Source organism: Rhincodon typus, chromosome 9 (assembly GCF_021869965.1).
Source record: "Rhincodon typus isolate 14 chromosome 9, sRhiTyp1.1, whole genome shotgun sequence".
In the NCBI taxonomy this organism is placed as follows: Eukaryota; Metazoa; Chordata; class Chondrichthyes; order Orectolobiformes; family Rhincodontidae; genus Rhincodon; species Rhincodon typus.
In genome coordinates, this window is record NC_063340.1 from 21,765,283 (window position 1) to 21,787,876 (window position 22,594).

Here is a 22,594-nt window from a genome sequence, read left to right on the forward strand (position 1 = left end):
ATGGATGATAATGGAATAGTTTAGGTTAGATGGGCTTCAGATTGGTTCCACAGGTCGGCGCAACATCGAGGGCCGAAGGGCCTGTACTGCGCTGTTATGTTCTATGTTCTATGTTCAGACACACTTGAACCTGGGCCTCCCAGTCCAGAGGTAGGGACATTACCTTTGCACTGCAAGAGCCCTTGAGATATGAGTTTTTATTTAACCTAGTTTTCTAGTCAGCCTGTTCAGTGATGTTATTATGTACCTCTGGAGCAGGTGGGACTTGAACTTGGGCCTCTTGTGTCTTAAGGGCAAGAGCACTACCACTGCACCACAAGAGCCCCCCTCAGATATGCGATTAAGCAAACTAAATGGATTTACTTCTGAGCTGGTGGGACTTGAGCCAAAGTCTCTCAATTTGAGAGTTCTGAACAAGGTTCAATTGATCTGAAATGTTTACTCTGATTTCTCTCGACAGATGCCGCCAGACCTGCTGAACTTTTCCAACAATTTCTGTTTCAGTTCAGGGGTGGGGACAACGCTGCATCATAAGAGCCCCCCTCAGATATGTGATTGCAATATAGAAAATAATTAGTAAAACTTCATGCAATTTCTCTTGTGAAGCTGTAACTGTTGACAACTGGAATCTTTAGCATGCATTCACTAATAATCTTAATTGCTATTAAGTAGGCATTTTAAATTCCAAAACGCTCCCTTGACTCATGAGATAACACAGTGTGGAGTTGGAGGAACACAGCAGGCCAGGCAGCATCAGAGGAGCAGGAAAGTTGACATTTTGGATCGGGACCCTTCTGTCAACTTTCCTGCTCCTCTGATGCTGCCTGGCCTGCTGTGCTCCTCCAGCTCCACACTGTGTTATCTCTGACTCCAGCATCAGCAGTTCTTACTATCCCCCTTGACTCATGATGTAGTTTGAGCCATATGCAAGCAGCACTTTATCAGATTTTATTCAAGAGAACACTATTAAATTTTGTTGTGGAGGCTATTCCTTTATTGTTTTAATGTGTCTGCATACACACAATAGGGTAAGACTGGTAACATTAAGTACATCACTTTCTTGAAACTGCTGCATCCGTACCTAAGAGAATATGTTTCTCAGGCTACACTGATTTTTCAAAATGATTCTTTGTGACTTTAGTGTGAAGCAAGCTGTTATAATATGACATAATGATAAAAAGGCTGACACTACAAAATATGAGGCAATTTTCTGCACCCTTTGATTATCTGCCTGTAAAATTTGAGTTTTTTTTGCTTTGCTGAACTCAGCACTACTGTACTAAAGGGCAGGATAAAATATTGTGAACAGCTTGTGGTAGACTGGGACACTGATCACTTATGAAGTATAAACTGGTATTTTCTATTTACATCTGTGTTATACCAAAAATTGCAGTTCATTTTGTCACACATGGTAAGACAAATAAAGCATTATTGCTGTCAAGACAGTTGTTGCGGCAGGGAAAATAACTCATTCATATTCACACATTGATGGTTGGTTATTGAAAACCACCCTGCTCAATAAGAAATTCTCCCAAGAGTTCATATCTGGCTAAAGGAGAGCTTGGCCTGGATTCCAACTGTAGAGCTGAATAATGTATTGAAATGTTTTTTTTTTGAAATATGAAACAAAATCTTCTGGCTTATTAACTCTTTGTCTGTTTGTGGAAACTTCAGAATGGAAGTGAGTAAAAGAAGTTTGTCCAGTGAGCTGAGAAAGTAGATAAGAGAATCTGCATGTATGTGCAGTTTTCATTGTCAGTTTGGCTGGCTCCTAGCTATTGTAAAATTGCAATTTGGAACACACAATTACAAATGTTTTGGTGCAGAAGGGCGTATTTCAGCCCATTGTGTCTGTATGGCGGAAAAGTGCCATGGTTCAAACGTTGATGAAGTTATGATGTATTAAAGAGTACAGATTTTATAATTAACAGATTTCATAATCTCCAGCTATTTGTTTTTGTTTCAGATTTCCAGCATTCATAGTTCTTTACCTTTTGAGATGAATGTAATATTTTGCAAGTATAGGATTTTTGAGTTTGCTAGTGTTTGAAAGGATGCTGAGCTGTATGTGGGAAAACTAATGCATGAGTAGATGTGGGTATTGGATCATAAGTATGCAGCTGTTAAAGTGAAAAATAGCTTCTGCTAGCTGCTTGTGCAACAAGCTGTAGAATTGAGTATAACAAAATAATGAATTTAGTGGAAAGTTGGGGAGAATGGAAACTATAGGCCTTGAAACAACCAAGAACTGCTTACAAAGCAACTCTTGAGTGCTTGCTTTAAATTCATTTTCTGTTCCAGTATCAAGGAAGTAATAGAAATTGCTGGGCATTTTAGAGGATGCATTTGGTTCAGATTAATTCTCCATAGGTATTTTTCATTATTCAAGATTGTAGGTAGTACCCAGATTGATAATACTTAATTCTTTCAGCTCAATTAAAAATTATCACTTAGAGGCGACACTGGATTAAATAAGCCTGATTTTTTAAATACAAAGGTTTATTACTCAACCTGTTAAATGCTGGGAGTTTGCAGTAGATGTTAAGGTATTAGAACTGGCAGGCATGTGCTTTAAATTCCATGTCATTTTCAAGTAACTCCCAAATTAAGAAGCTGAAAAATGACTAAAGATAGAATCTTGTCACAGTCTGTGCTGCATAAGTTCAAGATTTGCCCTATAATTTTGAGGATGCAAATACCATCTTTTTCCTGCCGAGTGCTTGTGTTTGTACAGTACCACACTATCCGCTTTGATTTTCATTTGTGTAAAACTGTTTGATAATTAATTATGCCTGGGCATATCAGTTGTGTTACCTCTCACTAGCCCTTCAGAGTCAATGTAAGCAAATGGCAAAGGTTTATGTTTAAGAATTTTAAAATTTTCAATTGTTTTAAAAACTAAATCAATTTAATTTGATTTTCATTGAAACCTCCTTCAGATGGTGAATTGTTAAAATGTACCATTCTTTATAGGGTAGTTGGTTTGCTCATTTCAATAAATGGCTACTGTGTAGTTCAGAGTAATGCCAACAGTAGTTTTCAGACCTATCCTCTGGCCTTGTCCGTGAGAGTGGAAGGCAATGGCAAACCATGCCAAACCTGAAAACAAACTCTCAAGGAAACTTAGTGTGGAGCTGGAGGAACACAGCAGGCCAGGAGCAGAAAAGTTGACGTTTCCGGTTGGGACCCTTCAGAAATGGGGCGGGGGAAGGGAGCTCAGAAATAAATAGAGAGGAGGGCTGAGACTGCTTTGTAGAGCACCTGTGCTCTGTTTGCGACAAACAACAACACCTTCCACTTGCGAACCATTCCCACTCCTCCTCCCCCTCCCACTCCCACTCCCACTCCCACTCCCTGGGTGACGTGTCCATCCTGGGCTGCCTCCAGTGTCACTATGACACCACCCTCAAACTGGAGGAGCAGCACCTTATATTCCGCCTCGGGAGCCTACAGCCTGATGGCCTAAACGTGGATTTTACCAGTTTCAAAATCTGCCCACCCCCAGCCTCATCCATGACCAACTCTCCCTCTCATCCCCGCCTTCTTGATCTGACACAACCTGTCCATCTTCTCTCCCACCTATCTGCCCTTCCCACCTCACTGACCAATCCCCACCACTCCCTACCTGCACTCACCTATCACCATCCCACCTTCCCTCCCCAGCCCCACCCCTCCTCTCTCTATTTATTTTTGAGCTCCCTTCTCCCTCCCCAATTCTGAAGAAGGGTCCTGACCGGAAACGTCAACTTTCCTGCTCCTCTAATGCTGCCTGGTCTGCTGTGTTCCTCCAGCTCCACACTGTTATCTCAGACTCCAGCATCTGCAGTTTTTACTATCCCAAGGAAACCTGTTGGGCTGGAGCAGCAGTAGACAATGAGCCAAGTAATTGCTTTCCAGCAGAGCATGCATGATTAAATGAAAAAAAAGTTTTATGTAGAAAATGTGTCACAGCACTTTACTATAAAGGGAAATGGTTTTCTTCCCAATTCCTGATTTAACATACAAGGAATGGAACAGTTATTTGCAAAGCTATCATATTGGCTGAAGTTAAATATTTGCTTTTTCTCCAATGGAATTCTGCTAATTAGCAGTACAGTGTATTGAGGGCCAAGATAGATATTTGTTTTCGTCTTCAAGCACCAGAAATATTATTTGCTATTTGTGATCCAAGTTTTGATTGACAACATTCTTTTAGAAAATACAATATGTGGATTCTAAAATTTGCCGTGGTCCTGTGGCAATATTGTTAATTTATCTTCTCTCCCTAGCTAAAATCTTCTCAGTGAGTTTGTTGCTGCACTCATTTCAAAACATACCAGATTCTTATCAAACAAGTACCTTAATTCCAAGGTGGAATATTCAGCCTAACTATGTTTCCTGTGTACACATTCACAAAAAGTAGTCCCAATCTTTGAAGGTGATAGTCAATCATCTTGGCTAGTTGGTGGTAAGAAAGAAAACTTGTATTGCTTTCATGATGTACTAATTCTGTGCACGCTTAACTCCATGAGAGAGAGTGTGATGGAATTAAAGTTATTCGCTTCCAGATCGTGATTTTGCAAACTGAGGAGTTGAATGGAAAATAATTTGGGATAACAAGCTCCTAACGATGTTGATAATTTCTTTGCAGACATTTGGAGCATTTTGATAGCTTTGTCAATAGTGCTAATCCCAGGATTTGCTGTACGATTACTATTGTCTTGTCCAGGTTTTATTTTAAAACAAGAGTATCTATCAAATATGTTCCATTTGCACAGTTTTGACTCTCCTTAAAGTTGTAAATTACAGAATTTACAAAGAAATGAAATGTGGCTTGAAGGTTCTGTATTATGGAAAATGGAAACTAATAACTGGAACAATAGTTCACATCTATCAATTCCTCAATTTTAACTTTAATTTTTTGACAAAAACATGTTTATGGTTAGCAATTCTTGAATGTAATTTTCACAACTTCTTTCTTTTTTGTTCTATTCACCCCCTCCCTCAACTCATGACTTGCAGAGTCAACTCTAGTAAATCCTTGAGTTAAAACTAAATTTGAGTGTTAGAATAAAGAAGTGTTTCTAATAGAAATTAGTTTGTTAGAAATAGCTGTTTATTGCAACCTGAGTAAAGCAAGGTGAACGTGAATGACTGACATGAAATAATGACAAAATATTCTTTGATGTGAAATTTTATCTATAACTTCGAATTGACAATTTTGCTTGATTTTGACTGCAGGGTACAGGGATGGCTATTCCAGGCTATGTTTTAGTCAGATTCATTTAACTGTATATTTGACAGATCAACACAGTATAACTGACACCCTCCAAAAAAAGTGTTATTTTTGCACAATGCTGCACTGGATGCATTTAATGTTCCTAACTAGGGCTACCCTTGAAGGGAGGTGGGTCATAAAATTGACTACAGCAGTTTAGGCCTAATTCTTTAGCATGTGTATCTTTAAGTAGATATCCAAAATAACCAGGAACTGCAAAATAAATGGTCCTTCATTTAAACAAACCTTCATCAGGGAATGTAGAAGTTTTGCACATTTTTATTTATCCAGCTAAGTTCTTGTGGAATTGGAGTCCCAGACTCTGGGGATCTGGAAGATGTTCTCTTGAAATACAGTGCCTTGTATGTAATTATACTTGTTCATGTTCACTCATCTAAGCATAGACCTCAGCTTGCTACAGACTAGTAATTTAGATGACCAAGGGACCTGGGTTGAAAAGCCAAACAAGATAGTCTGCGGGATTCAAACTTCATTAATCAGCATGTCTGGAATTTTTTTAAAAAGCCTATGCACTCTACTTCAATTTAATTTCTCTTTTTTTCATTGTTGTTTTGAAGCTAAAGCTAGTTAACAATTTGTGCTGAAATGTTCAAAATTGTGCAACTTTTGAGTTATGCAAATAGGGATATCCTGGGTTTTTTAATTTATCTGCTTTCAGTTTTGTGTTGTATCTGCTTCTTAAATTTGTATGATTACTGACATAACTGTTTGGCCATTGTCCATTTATTGTCTTCATTCGGGTGAATTGTGATTGCTGACTCTGTTTTGAACCACTTGCCATATGTTGTTTGTCGGAGAACATTCATGTGCTCTAACTGAGCCTTTTTTGTATATGCCTGTAGTTGTTAACTTCCATCTATAACGACTTTGCAAGCATTGCTGGCTCATTTGATGCCGTTTCCATTGCAAATGCACTGTTTCATATTGGACCAGAACAGTTTAATGCCTTCTCAGTGTTCCTTTGTCTTTACTGTAGTCTTTCAGTAGTATTATGCAAAATGTAATAGCCTTGAAGTGATTGGGGGGGGAGAAAAGGTCCCAAATACAAGACGCAGCTAGCTGATAGTTATGTGAATGACATTTTTTGTGTGTAATTTAAGCATTCTTAAGTGTGTTTGTAGCTGTAGTGTCATTGCACCAGGGAAACACATACTGTTTTACAACACATTGGAGCAAATTTGGTTGAAAATGGCTATGGTATCATCTTGAATTATTTAGGTCGCTAAGTAACTATGTGAAGATTGCATTTTCAATTCAGTTTCATTAAGATTGCATTCATCCAAAGATATGCACAATTATCATGCAAACATCTAAAATAGACTTAGCAATTATCGCTAATCATTGCTTCCTATTGTTACAAAATGTCCACATACATTTGTGAGAAATTTAAAACTTTTTAAAAAAATCTGTAGATGCTATTAAGTTTATTTATTTGCACCTCAATCTCTCAACAAATCATTAGTTCATATAAATCATATCCTTCTGGAATTGACATTTATGATCCAAGCTACCACTCTGATTCCTTTATTTCATTGCATTCTTTCATGTGAAACTAGAGAAAAGATTTACCAGAAATTCAATGTAGATTAAAATGATAATTCCTCTAAAGTTTAGCAAAAACTACCACATTTGTCCATTGTACAGCAGTGTAAAATGTTTTGTCTTTATTTCCAGCTGATGAAATGCATATTGTAGTGATGTAATTAGTATTCAATATTTTTGAATTTAACCTTGCTATTAGTTACCAAGATATTTCATGCTGAAGGTAATGTACGAAATAAACAATTAAGTATCAGGAAAATTAAAGAAAAGGTTTTGTATATCTGGTTTTTGGTATGAAAGTATTATTCAATGACTTGCCAAAGAGCAGAAACATCTGGTTTTCACAAAACTTTCAAGTTTCAAATTTACTAAAAATGGTTACATGAGTCCTAATTGTATTGTCTGCATTGAATTAAAATTTAATTTTAAAAATCATCTGAATTTCCTCAGTGCTGACTAATTTCTCAAATAGTTTCAGAAATTACGTCCCAGGATATATGTTTCTGATTGTCCAATCCACATTTTGATGTTGAGCCTTCTTACTCAATGTTGTCCTTTTAGTCCTTAGGAAGAGTACATACGCTATATTGTAAAGTTTTAAATGGGCACTGACTTTGTAGAGTGATTCAGCGTAAATGAGCGTAGCTCTTGAACCAGCAACTTCAATATTCTACTGTATGGTGGATTGCTACCTAATCTATTTCAGTGGCTTACCTTTTCCTTTATTTTGAAATGATGGTATCTGTTGTGAAGAAACATTGTTAATTTGTAGGTGGAGACACACATCAGATCTTGGATCATAAGATCTCATTATTGGCATATTGATATGCACAGCCATGAAGATAGTTTATTAAATTCAAGTGCTGTGAACTTCAGACAGGTGTTCATATGAAGGACAAACACGGACTAAGAATAAGAGACAATTCCTCAATTTTTAATCATTCTGTGTATGCTTTAACTTTCGAAGAATGTTTATGTTTAGAGTAGACAAGGTCAATGAAACTATATTGTACAGTAAATAAATTTGCCTCCAAGTTATGTCACTGATATGTAATATGTGAAGTCTAACAAGTAATAAAGCAAGTGAGAAGATGGAATGCGGTGTTCATTTTTTCATGTGGTTCAATTGCCAGTCACTTCTATACTCTGTCATGCCACCTGCTCCAATATGTTTAAATTAGAAATTATATAATTGAAAAGATTTCTATATGTACACTCATGGTCCTTCTGTACAGAGTCAAAATTGTATCTTAAACCAAAGCTGTGCAATGTGGATGGTCTAAAGTACAAAGTAGACATGACTGTAAAGAAAAATCACTTCTTTTAAGTGACTATAATTAATGATGAATGTTTCGTTCTTTTTCTGGTGGTGCTCTTAACTATATTGTGTCACTGCTTGCTAAGGATTAGTAAAGAGAAACTAACATTTTACAAACCATGTAGACTATTCAGTATTGTAGCAAGATTGCATTTGTATTGTAACTGTGTTACATTTGTTACATTTTGTAATTAAGCCTGTTGACAAATCTGGTGCTGTTGTGTGGCCTACTGACTTCTGTATTGCAGAGGCTGAGCACCAGCTCTTGGTCCAAGGAGGGATAGGAGGTAGCATCCATGAATCCACAATTGAACATCAGCCTATTATGTTCACAATCTTTAATATCATCTTATGTGACAATCTTGCCCTGTGCATGTCATCCATGCTCATAGACCCCGAACCCCATACAGCCTGTGTCTACCTTCTTCCCAAGATCTATAAACAGGAGTGCCTGGGCCGACACATTGATTCTGCAACACGGAACATATTTCTTCCTACCTTGTCTTGACTTTGTTTTCTCTCCTTGTCCAGTGGTTTCCACTTAGATCTGCGATTCTTCTGACACTTCACGTCAGTTTCAAAATTTTCAGTTTGCAGGCACCAACCACTACCTTCTCCATGGATGTGCAGTCCCTCTAGACATCCATCCCCCATAAGGATGGTCTTGAGGCTCTCCACTTCTTCCTGGAAAGAAGGTTTGAACCATCCCCATTCACCAACACCCTCCTTTGCCTGACTGAGCTCATGCTCACTTTGAACAACTTCTCCCTTCATTGCTCTCACTTTGTCTGGATGAAAGGTGTGACCAAGGCTGGTGCCTGCATGGACCTCAGTTATGCCAGTCTCTTTGTGGGGTATGTGGAATATTCCTTGTTCCAGTCCTCCCCCCCCCCCATAACTCCCTCTGATACGTCAGTGCTGCTTCACCTTCTTGTTGAGAATTGCAAAGATTTATCAATTTTGTTTATAATTTCCACCCTGCTCTCACCTTCACCTGATCCACCTCTGACTCCTTCCTCCCTTGACATCTCTGTTTTCATTTTCTGGGGATATGCTGGCCATCAATATCCTCTACAAACCCACTGACTCTCATGGTTACCTGGACTATACATCATTACCCTAGTCCTCCTATAAGGAATTTATTCCATTCTCCCAGTTTCTTCGTCTCTTCTGTTCTAATAATGCTATCTCCTACAAGCGGGCCTCCGAAATGTCTACCTTTTTCCTCAACCAAGGATTCCCCATCACTGTGGTTGACAGGGCCCTTAGCCAGTCCAACCCATTTCCCACACTCTGGCCTCACCCTTTTCTTCCTCCCACAGCACCAATAGGGTCCCCCGTTTCTTATTTTTCACCTCACTAGCACTCCCATCTACAGGATCGTAAACTGTCATTTCTGCCATGATCAGACATACATTTCCCTTCGTTGTCAGCATTTTTCAGGGACCATTCCTTGTAGAACACCCTGGTCCACTCTTCCACTCCCAACACCTCCCATGTTGCCACAGCACCTTCCCATATAATTGCACAAGGTGCAACATTTGCCCATTTACCTCTTCCCTCCTCACTATCCAAAGCTGCAGAAGCACCTTCCAGATGAAGCAGTGATTTACCTGCACTTCACTCAGTATAGTCTACTTATTCACTGCTCACAATTTGGTCTCCTCTACATTGGGGAGATGAAATGACTGCTTTACAGAACCCCCACATTCTGTCTGTAAATATTAGCCTGAGCTTCCAGCAGCTTGCCATGTCAACACGTCATGTTGCTCTCTGACCAGCATTTTTGTCAGGCCTTCTGCAGTGCTCTAGCAAGGCTCAGTGCAAGCTGGAAGAACAGCAACTCGTCTTCTGTGTGGGGACCCTGCAGCTTCAGGACTCAAAATTGAGTTCAATAATTTTAGAGCCTGAACACCACCTTCCATGACCTGTAAACCCCCACCACTACACACCTCCCCTCCCCCCCCCCCCCCCACCCCGACCATCAGCACTGTCATGGCATATGATGTTTTGTGCACAAGCAACCCATTTTCACCCACTCATTGTCTCTATTGTCAGCATTTCTCATTGTATGGCTTACTATCAGCCATCCGTTTGGTCTACCTAACTTTCTTTCTCCATTTCCACCAATTCACTTGTTGCCTCACCCTCAACCCCTGTAATCAGCATAAGTACCACCTTCTTTAGCTAGTGCCATTTTTGAAAAAGAGTCACTGGACTTGAAGCGTTAATTCTGCTTTTTCTCCACAGATGCTATCTGATCTACAGAGGTTTTCCAGCAATTTCTGATGTTGATCATCTCTTTCACTTTTAAGTGTGCAGTGAGCTGGGATTTGGTTGGAATACAAGTCTTGTTGAATGCTGATTTTGAGTTGAACAAGTTAAACCATGAGTAAATCTTAAATGTTTAACTCTTCAATATTTGATCTTTCATGCTGCACCTTACACTCTCTTGCTTATTTTGTTTTATGACTTGTTATTTGTAACTCCATTTATCTACGGTAAGTGACAGTTGTCTAATGACTATCTGTCACACCTCAAATGTTTGTAACCCTTCTTTTTAACCTAAAAGGTCACTTCATGCTTCTCCTTTTCGGAATGGAGCACATTCAAGCACCTTTCAGTCTGCAAATTTCCGTCAACAAATTCTCATTAGTTTCAAGCTGTGCTTGCTATAACTAGACTTATAAAGAACAGGCGAACCAAAAGAATAGAATAATACGTTATATGGCATGTGGCTTAAAACAATTGTGAGTTGTCATAAGAACTGCTTTCTGGATGTCAGTACATATTGTGCTTAGTGCTAGAAAGGTAAGTTTAAGGGAGTGAGTCAGCTTACCAGCTCATGTAGAGTATGAGGGAACCATAGTAGAAAAAACAGCAAAAATTGCAAACACTCATTCCTGGAGAGAATTTCATACCTCTGAAAAGCGAATACATACAGTTGAGCAACTAATTAATTCCAGTGAGTTTGATATTTGCTTTATGACAATATTCATGTAACTGTAATGAGCAAATTGTATCTTCATTGCAAGTCAGAAATCACACGACACCAGGTACGTGTGATTTCTGACTTGGTCCACCCTAGTCCAACACCGGCACTTCCACTTCATTGCAAGTGACACAGTCAAGTAAGGATTCTTGGTCAATCCACGCCTCTGAAATGCCATCATTTTTTACCATTTGGGTAATTTTTAATTAATTGTGCATTTAATGTGTTTTCATAGAATTGTAGAATCCCTACAGTGCAGAAAGAGGCCATTTGGCCCAACGAGTCTGCACAACCCTCCAAATAGCATCCCACGAAGACTCACCCCTCACCCTGGGTTCATTCAGATCACTTTAAAGTGGTCCAAGAAGAATTTGTTACAATTTTCTAAGTGGCCTTGGATTTTATTTTTCTTCATCTCTTAGGATTTTGCATGGTGGTTGGGAACTGTCTGTGTTGTGACACTTCAGACAGTGATGTAGAATAGATTGATGGACCAGTGGTATTTTCTTATCTGTTATTTTTGATTTCCTGAACGCTGATGTTTTCTTTTAACCGAAAAGACTATATTTCTGTTGTACCTTTTTTAAATGATCAATTGTGAATTTTGATTCTGTTTTAACATTCCCATTTTCAGATTAACCTCTTAGAATGTAGACAAAATTTGACCATAGGACAAATTTTATGCAAGAGCTGAGAAGTGTACAACACCCCCCCCTTCTTAAATGAAACGAACAATTACGCCCAAACTTTGCCAGAAAATGATGGAACCTTCATATTCACTTTCAAAACAACTTGAAGATTTTCTGCTGGCATAACAACAATCTCTTAATATTAAATGTGCTACATAAACATAACAAAATGTCCTAACTCCCTTCACCGGAGCACTGTTAAAGAAAACGTGGTGTCAAGCTACATGAAATACAAGGTTGGATGACCAGCAGTTTGGTTATAGAGGTGTATAATTGTCTTGAAAGTACAAACTGAATTAGAGAGATTGAGGCGTGCGGTGAGTGAATTCTCAAGCTTGGGGTGAAGTCTACTGAAGCTAGTAATGGCAAGGAGGCTTATTTGGGGAATGCACAAGAGGTCAGATTAGAGCTACATAGATATCCGAGGATATTGCTTTGGGGGAGATTAGAGATCGGGAGAGGCAAAACCTTGGAGGGATTTGTAAAATAGGATGAGAATTTAAAATTGAAGTTTATCAGGAGCTTAATGTAAGCGAGTGCAGCAGTGATGAGGTAACAGGGCTTGCTGAAGGTTGAGACACAAAAATCAATTTTGCTTGACCTCCAGTTTAGAGGGTGGAATGTGGGAGACCAGGAAGGAGTGTATTAAAATAGTAGTCTACGGTGCGAACATAAGACTAGAACCACGTTTCTGGATTAGATGTGACATCAAATGCAATCATGAATGCATTTTAAGATTGTTTTGGGATCCTACTTTTCCTATGACCACATTTCATGTATCCACCGTGATGTCTGTGTCCAGCTGGTGCATGCAAAAGAAAAAGCCTGAAGCATTGATGATTAAAATTAGCCAGAACCACCGAATGAGTGGTTTGTCTCCGCGTGATCCCTATCATCACATCATAGTTTTCAGAAAATTTGTTTAGGTCCACATGCCATCAAGAAATAGCTTTGGCAATATCCCGTGCACAACCATAAATCTTGACAACATCATGGCTGTCATGCGAAAGATTTGTGTTCTAGAACTTGCCATGTCTCTAGACCACCTATTCCAGTATGGCTACAGTGCTGACCAGATAAGGTGAAAATTGCTCATGCTGAAGAAGTAGGATTATTTGATCCAGTCAATTGATGCATTGTCAGTCTCTTCAGCGGTGAAATAATGGAAAGTGTAATTGTCAACGCTATCAAGGAATATTCAGTCAGCAGTAACATGTTCATGGATGTGTAGTTTTGATTCTGCCAGGCCAACTCAACTTCAGACCTTAGCAGTTCTGAGGAGGAGTCATCGGACCCGAAATGTTAACTCCCATATTTCTTCTCGGATGCTGCCAGGCCTGCTGAGCTTTTCCAGTAACTTATGTTTTTGTTACTGATTTACAGCATCCACAGTTCTTTTGGTTTGTATTTAGTATTTAACCTAGTCTGGCATCAAGGAGTTCTAGTAAATCTGAAGTTGGTGCAAATTGCAGTAGAGGGTGGTGGAAAGCAGAGTTCTTGATTATCTAGAGTTATACTTTGCACAAAGGAAGTTTGTTGTGATTGGACGCTAATTATCGCATCCTCAAGGCTCAGTGGAGGAGTTCCTCAGACATTGTCCAAAGACAAACTATCTTCAGCTGTTTCATAAATTATCATCTGTCGAACATAGGTCAGAAATGGGATGATTGCTAATGTTTACAATGATTTAGTTCTTTTGTAACTCCTCAAATAATGAAGTGGTTCACTCTGTTATCTGTATCTTGATGCATGCGTTCAGATCTGGGCTGTGTGCTGGATAATGTGCTGGACAATGCCTGTTCTCCCCAAACCCCCAAATCAAAAGGAATCAAATCACTTCCTCAATAGCATTACCATGCTGTCAATGTCCTAGTAATTGCCATTTATTGGTAACTCAACTGGATGAGGCACATAAATATGGTGATTCTAAGAGTAGGCAAGAATTTGGGCATTCTGCAGTGAACTGCTCATCACCTGACATCCATCTACAAGGTGCATGTCAAGTCTGTGATTGAATACTCTCAGTTGTCAACATCAGCTACAAGAAGCTCAGAGGCAGCCCATTTCATGGGACCCTGGTCCACCATGTTAAACATACACTTTCCTCAGTGCCAGTCCACCTTGACTGGTTGAAAAACCATAGATTTGCACAATTTGCTGAAGTTCATCTGATAGCACCTTCCATCATCTAGAATAAAGACAGCAGGCACATGGGAAAACTGCCTTAAATTTACTCTCCACCCTGACTTGAACAATATTATTATTATTATTATTATTGTTATTATTATTGTTATTATTCAAGTTGCTGAGTCCAAATTCCTGAAACATCTTCCTTAACAGCACTTTGTCTATGGCTCAGTGGTTAGCACTACTCCCTCACAGCGACAGGAGCCTGGGTTCATTTCCAGCCTCTGGCAACTGTCTGTGTGGGATTTGCACATTCTGTCCTTTGTCTGCGTGAGTTTTCTTTGGGTTTTCTGATTTCCTCCCGTAGTACAAAGATGTGCAGATTACGTGGATTGGCCATGCTACATTGTCTGTAGTATCCAGGGATATGCAGGCTAGGTGGATTAGTGGCGGTAAATGCAGGGTTACAGGAATAGAGTAGGGGGTTAGGTGTGGGTGCAATGTTCTTCGGAGGCTCAGTATGGACTTGATGGGCCAAATAGCCTGCTTCCACACTGTTGGTATTCTGTATGTACACCACATGGACTGACCAGCATCACCCAACTCCTATGAACAAAAGGAAAGATGGAGGTTAAAGTGGGTCAGGAAAGATTTGAAATTAAACTCCCAAAATTGAGTAAATTGAGAAAATCCTTTTTTAAAATTTTAAACATTGTAGAAAATCATGAAAATTAACAATGTATAACAAAGGGCATCCTGAAACTGAATAACAACAATTTGTGAATCTACTCTACAGCTGGAGAAATGGTTTCAGAAGGTTTTTTTTGTAACTTTCTTTCATGTTAGTTTCCAGTGTCTTGTATCAGCGAATGTGTTTAATCATAAATTTAGTGTTACCAGCCAAAGTTGCTTATTCTTTTGTCATTCAGAAAGCAGTCTCCAATTAATGCTTTATTTATCACAGTTTGTATATTTGAACACTTAAGACTTTTGTAAATCAAATGCAGTAATGCCAGGGGATGAGTTATCCAGATTAATGCTAATGCTTTGGCACATGGGTACAAATCCCACCACAGCAGCTGGTTGAATTTAAATTCAATTAATATATCATGACATTTCAATTCAAAATTAATCTCAGAAATGATGACCATGAAACCATTGTTATAAAATCTCATCCAGTTCAATGAAATTTGCCATCCATATACAATCTGGTTTACGTATCACTCTCAAGCCATAGCAATGTGGCTTAATCTTAACTGCCTTCTGAAATGGCTTAGCAAGCCACTGTTCAAGGGCAGTCAGGGATAAGAACTAAATATTGGTCTTGCAAGCAGTATCCACGAAATATTTAAAAAATTCCATCTCAAATATTCAATGCCATTCCCCCAACAAACTAACTAAATTCAAGAAATCCATTTTGCTGAGAATTGCATGAATAGACCTGTAAGTTGGTTATGCAGGAGATGCACATTTGTTACAGTTGCAGATACTAGCACAGTCCTGCTTTCAAGGGCCTCTAAATGAACATCACGCGTCAGTTTTTACTGTGGAGAAAGAAATGGGGTCTAGAGAATGCAGAGAAATAAACTTTGATGTTTTAAAGACGGTTCACATTACAGAAGAAGAAGTTAGGGAGGTCTTAGCGAATATAAAGGCGGATAAATCTCTGGGACCACATTTGACTGTGGACTCACACAATGTGATTGACTCAGAACTGCTCCCTGGCCAATTAGGGACGACAATAAATGCTGGCCTAGCCAGCATGACCAACATACCATGAATCAGTTAATAAAAAAAAACTTAAATGTGTTTGTAATACCAGGTTCCTCCAGTCATCAACACCCATGATATTTCCACAGAGTATATGCTCCTACTCCTTGCATATTCTCACAAAATTAATTTCTTCTGTTTATTGAGTTGCATCTGCTACCACTTTCCTTGTTCTATTAACTTGGTGATATCCTCCGAATGGTGAACAGTATGATGTAAAGGTGACTATTCTAATAGTCACCATCTCCTTTGACAATTTTGTCATGAGAAAAATAGCATGCATTTTCCATGCAGTCTAAACTGAACACTTAAGTAATATACGAAATAACAATCCTGTTCTCTCAACTCTCAAATGGCCACTGTTAGAGAAAAGAGTAAGAAAATGCATCAGCTTCTCTGAAAAATTTACATTAATGACGAGGAGAAGCTTGCTACCAATTATTCAACATGTTGGCAATTTGTCTATTAAGCTGCATCTAATGATTTCAGTCCAAACACTTTAATGATGAGGCAGAATGATGGCAGAGAAAGACCATAAGATGAGATATAGAAGCAACATCAGGCCATTTGGCCCATTGTGTCTGCTCTGCCATTTGATCACACTGATATGTTTCTCAACCACATTCTCCCACCTTCTACTGAGAACCCAAGAACCTGTTTATCTCTATCTTAAATACACTCAATGACTTGGCATCCACAGCCTTCTGTGGCAATAAGTTTGTCAGATTAACAACCCTCTGGCTGAAGAAATTTCTCCTCATCTCATTCAGAAGAGTCGCCCCTTCAACCTGAGGCTATGCCCTTGGATCCTCATCTGTCCTGCTAGTGCAAACATCTTCTCCACATTCACTCTATACAGGTATCTCAGTATGCTGTAAGTTTAAATAAGATCCTGTCTCATAGTTATAAATTCCATCGATTTCAGACCCCGAGTCCTCAACCGCTCCTCATATAACAAGCCGTTCATCCCTGGAATCATTCTTGTAAACGTCCTCTGGACCTCCTCCAACACTGCACATCCTTTCTTAGAAATAAGGTCCAAAACTGTTCACTATGTTCTAAATGCGGTCTGACCAGAGCCTTGTACGGCCTCAGCAGTTCATCTCTGCTCTTGTATTCTAGCCCTTTATTTTGAGAATTCCCACAGTATGGGAACAGGTCACTTGGCCCCACAAGTCCATACCAACCCTCTGAAGAGTATCTCACCCAGACCCATCCCCCTCCCCTATTATCCTGTATTTTCTATGGTTAATCCACCTAACCTACACATCCCTGCACACTACAGGTAATTTAACGTTATTAACTTGCACATCTTAGCCCTTTTGAAATGAATGCTAACATCGCTTTTGCCTTCCTAACTGCCAACTGAACCTGCATGTTAACCTTAGGAGAATTGTATGTTCGGGCTCCCAAGTCCCTTTATGCTTCAGATTTCTGAGATCTCTCCCCACTTAGAAAATAGTCGATGCTCCATTCTTCCTACTAAACTGCATAACCTTTCTCTTTCCCATTTATTATGTTCAATCTCTGACTTCTTTGCCCGCTCTCCTAGCCTGTCCAAGTCCTTCTGTAGCCTTCCTGCCTCCTCAACATTACCTGTCCCTCCAGCTATCTTTGTGTCATCTGGAAACTTGGCAACAATGCCCCCAGTTGTTCCTTTGTCCGTATTGTCAATGTATAATGTGATTGTTGAGATCCCAAAATAACTCCTGCAGAACTCCAGTAGTCACTGGCTGCCAATCATCTGAAAAAGACTCCTTTGCCCCTACTTTCTGTCTTCTGCCAGTCAGCCAATCCTCTATCAATGCTTGTACCTTGCCCCTAATACCATTGGCTCTTATTTGGCAGCCTCCTGTGCAGCACGTTATCAAAAGCCTTTTGGAAATCAAATAGATCATGGCCACTGGCTCTCCTCTGTCTCACTTGCTCATTACCACCTTAATGAATTCTAACAGATTTGTCAGACAAGACCTCTCCTTGATGGAGTCGTGCTGACTCAGCACTATTTTGGCATGCATTTGCAAGTAAAAGAAAACAAAAGGGAAGCAAATCCTACAATTTGGACCAGTCTACCTCGTGGCATGTTTAACCCTATGTTCCAAAAGATCTGTGGGTCAAGAATTAGCCTGCTTAGTCATTGTGAAGACCCATAAAAACTCTGAATCCTGAGCAGATGTCGTCCTGAAATTCAGGGACATTAGACAACAATCATCTTTGCTAGTCAAATTCTATTAACCTCACCTTTAAATTAATCTGGCATCAATTGCAGTTTTCAAAAGATAGCTTCAAACTTTTGCCACTCTTCGATTGATTTCTGAAAGGACTGGCTCTTAAGTTTTATATTGTGACCTCAAATCTTAGACACTCCAACCATTGGAGATAGCTTGTTTTTATCCACTCTACTGGTTAATTTTGATGTTGTGGAAACTGGGACCAAATCTTTGTTAATATTCTAGCTTCCAGGGAATACAGCCCACATTTTTGTAGACCTCCTTGTAATATCATTCTGGTAAATCTGCACAACCATGTCTCATAGATTAAATTATTCTCTTTGAGTCGTTTTTCTTACAACTGCTCTCAGTACAGTTAAAGCAAGAAATCAGTTTGTTATGTCGGCCAAAATGCTGCTTATGGGAGAAGTCTACTGGTCTTGCATGCTGCTGTACTATTGATACACTCATTTATGCAAAATCAAATGTAAGGGGTGGTACTTTATTTTCTGTTGAATTTCTTCGGGTTTAAACTTATGGTAAATTTGATTTCCCTACTGCCAAAATTCTCCAATCTCTGAAGTATTACTATCGGGACACGATTATATCATGACTGTCCAGTATCTTAGGCAAGTTAGCATTCTTAAAAGCTAAGGATGTAACGTGGGTGGATAGAAAGCCATCACAGCAAAGTTTCGTGCTATCCTTACTCAACATCCGCCCATTCATAGATTCTGTAGGCTCATTATGTGATGATTTTCCTTCCCCCTAACCCTTTATCCATGGCAGTCTACTATTAGCTAGTTATGATCACCTCCCCCAGTATAGACTGGGGATCAGACTGAAGATTTCTCCAGCCTGCATGACCTATCTATTGTTGAAACTTCAGATGTAAGTTCAGGCTGAAACTTAAACATATCAAAATGTGATTATCCAAGAATAATTGGGTAATGACTGATGTGATGCAGCTAGCACATTTAATAATTTATCTCAGTTGTGGAACAACTAATTTTTTGAAACACAAAGCATGAAACCTATTATTTTATCTTATTGAAGGCCTAAACATTGGCATGATGATGGTGAATTCTGTGACAGTGAAGGACTGCTGTTCTGCCATATTGCATTTACATTTATTTAAATTTAATCTTGTGATGCTACTGTGCCTTTAAGAGTGTTCTGTCCTGTTCCTCTTACAGAGAGGTGTTGCTTCAGTCATTCCAGGCAGTCGGTAAACAGCTTTTGAGATCTCCCTCAATTTTAAATGGAATGATTGGACGGGGTCAGGGCTCTTACAGACCCAGAAAGGCTCTTACAGACCCAGAAAGGCTTTCAGTTTTACATTCAGCTAGGAGAAAGTTTTCTGCTGCCTGCTGAAGCTAACCGCTTGACTTCTCTGCAGCTTGAGTCTTGGACAGTGAGGCTTCCTCTTTAACAAGCTGCCCCTTTTAATTTTATTCTTCTGGACTAGAGGGAGACAGCATGTGAGAATCTTAACTGTTTTGCCGAATTGCATTTTGCCAAAGGGTTTGCTTATGGGATACTGCCAAGATTGAACAGTTCATGATTAGTGGTTAAATTATGCATTATTTTGTAAGCATTTCAATAAAATTATGCCAGTTATTCTTTCAGTTTGTATTCTAACTGTGTTCAAGGAATAGAGTGTTTTGCTTAAAGCTTAGTAGTGGACCAATCGAATAATATCTGAAACACCGCATTTTACACTTGCCTTTAAATAAATATAAAACTTTAGGGTCTAAGCTATCTCCTTACTGTGAGGTTGTTGACTTGCTCACCGAGCTGGTTTGTTTTTGTTTAGATGTTTTGTCACCATGCAAGGTAACATCATCAGTGAGGCCTCCGATGAAGCAATCTTATTCTACTCCACTTGGGATTTTTACTGTCTGGCCCATTACGGTGAGTAGTGTCATTTCCAGTTTTGTTCTGTATGGGTTTATATATGGGGTCCAATTCTATAAATTTGTTGATTGCATTATGGGTTGAGAACCATACCCCTAGCTATTCCCGTGCGTATCTATGTTTGGCTTGGGCTTCTACAGTTACATGTCCCAGTTAAACTGATGGCCTTTAATATCAGTACGCTTGAACAGTAAGGAAAGTTTGTCTTGTGGTTTTGTTGCTAGCTGATGTTCATGTATTCTGATGACTAGATTCTTTCCTGTCTGTCCGATGTAATGTTTGTGGCAGTTGTTGCATGGTATTTTGTAAACTGCAGACTCAGGAACCAGATACTGCCCCGCAGCGTGAGGTACAAACCTCCACTCAACAACCCACAGGCACACAAAATAGCTGAACAGAGTAGTTTACAAAATACCATGCAATGACTACCGCAAGCATTACATTGGACAGAGAGGAAGGAAACTAGCCATCAGAATACACGAACATCAGCTAGCAGCAAAGCAACATGACAAATTTTCCTTAATATCAGTACACTTGGACAATGAAGGCTATTAGTTTAATTGGGACAACGTAACCATAGCAGCCCAAGCCAAACATATACACACACGGGAATTCCTAGAGGCATGTTTCTCAACCCATAATGCAATCAACAAACATGTAGAATTGGACCCCATATGCAAACCCATACAGAACAAAACCAGAAATGACACTACTCACCGTAACGGACCAGACAATATAAATTCCAAGCAGAGTAGAATAACATTGCTTCATTAGAGGCCTCACTGATGATAATGCCTAGCATGGTGATGAAATGTCTGAATGAAAACAAGCCAGTTTGGCAAGCAAATCAACAACCACACCCACAGCCTGAGCAACAAATCTTTTCTAAAACCTTTAATGTCTCCTTACTGTATTTTGGGGTGGGGATGTCATGATCTGATCTGGTCCATGACAATCCTGTTGAAGGTGGCATACATTTACCTTTAGTTTGTTTTTAATGAAAAATGAAGGCACAGGTTAAATCTAAAATAAAGCATGAATATCTCCAAACCTGTTCAAATTGTCTCATATTTTCATATCTGAACTGCTATAATAAATCTGCTCCCTTTACTCTGACTAAATGTCCAAATATTTGATTGATGAACAATGTTTTGCAAGGTAATTTTGCTGGATTCCAATTTCAGCATAAAATCTATTCACTATAACCATTACATGCATTTTTATGACTTAGATATATTTTTTGTCAGAGCTTAGAATGGAACTTTGTATGATTTTGACTATTCACTCTGTCTTTCAAATATCCATTTTCCTACCAAGGCTTCATTAAGTGAGGTGTCCAGTTATTGCTCTAGTGTGCTAGATATTCTACTTGTATAATACACTGGGTTAAAATTTTAAAAAAAGTCACTGCCATTCAAGAGCAAAATCAAATTGTGTTTACACTCATGTCACATGGACATTGATGACAGGATTTGGATTGTTCATTATATTCTGCATAGTCAAATAGTTTGCTGACGCTTGTTTTCTAAGCTCTCAAGTGCTCACGGTGACTGCTTGTGAGAGGGCACTGATGTTTGGTGTATTTCTTTTCCCACTTAATATGTAGGATCTCCTGTGGGTAGTGTCTATGGTACGACTCCAGGGCTTTGAGATGCTTTCTCTGTTTAGCCTTCATACTTTAAGGTAGGAATCATGATGGCATGGTCAACCACAAACTTAGTTTCAGTTTGATAGTGTGATCTTCAAATACCATTCGCTACCAGCAACTTTGTTGAGTTGTTTATATAGTTCAGATGTCAGTCTCTGGAAGCAGGTCATTTTCCCCCAGCTCCATTTGGGATATAGATGCCAGAGGAGGGCAGAAAAAGTGCTTCAAGAATGTGCTAAAAGCCAATGTGAAGAAATGCAATACTGACATCACCTCCTGGGTGGCTATCGCTCTGGACCGAACTGGATGTAAACAGATTCTATGGGAAGAATGCCAGCATTTTATGAGCCAGTAACAAAATGAAGAGGACAAGGAAGAGTGATGAAAAGAACAAGCCATGACTCAAACTAATAATGCACAACTGGATATCCAACATGACAACAAATGACTTTTGTGCCGTGAGCCTGCAGGAGCCAGACTGTTCTTATCAGCCAGATGTGGACTCATGGAAGATGATCATCCTCACCTATGAAGGATAGCCAGTAATAATAGACTCCCAGGTTTAAAAAAATGCTCCTTGAGTGAGGCAGTAAAGAAATGTGATCCACATAAATTGAGGAAAATAAATTACAAGAAAGAAAAATTTTGCTCCCACTAATTCCAAATAGAACACCAAATTGAATTTCCAAAAATAATATCAATTTGTCATAATTTACCATGATCAATTTCAATATTAATTGAGGCATGCAATAGTTTTCAAAAATGAAAATGCAAGAGTAAAGAAGTAAAATTGCAACAATTTTGCACTGGCAAGATGTAGATAATTTTCTATAACACTGTATCCAGAGTTGTTTATCAGTCTCTTCTGTATTTGGCCCATTATGTTTCTTCCATCTTTGCCCTGCCACCTAAATAGCAAAGTCTCTAACCCGTTTGTGCTCTGGAACTTTTGTTATCAATCTCTCTACCACTTCTTTCCCTTCTTTCAAAAGCCTTCTCAAAACATCCTCAATTGTACTTTATTCTCCAACTTTATGCTCTAATCTTCCTTAAAGAACTAGAGAACATTTATTCCTAAAAGCATAATGTGAATGAAAATTCTT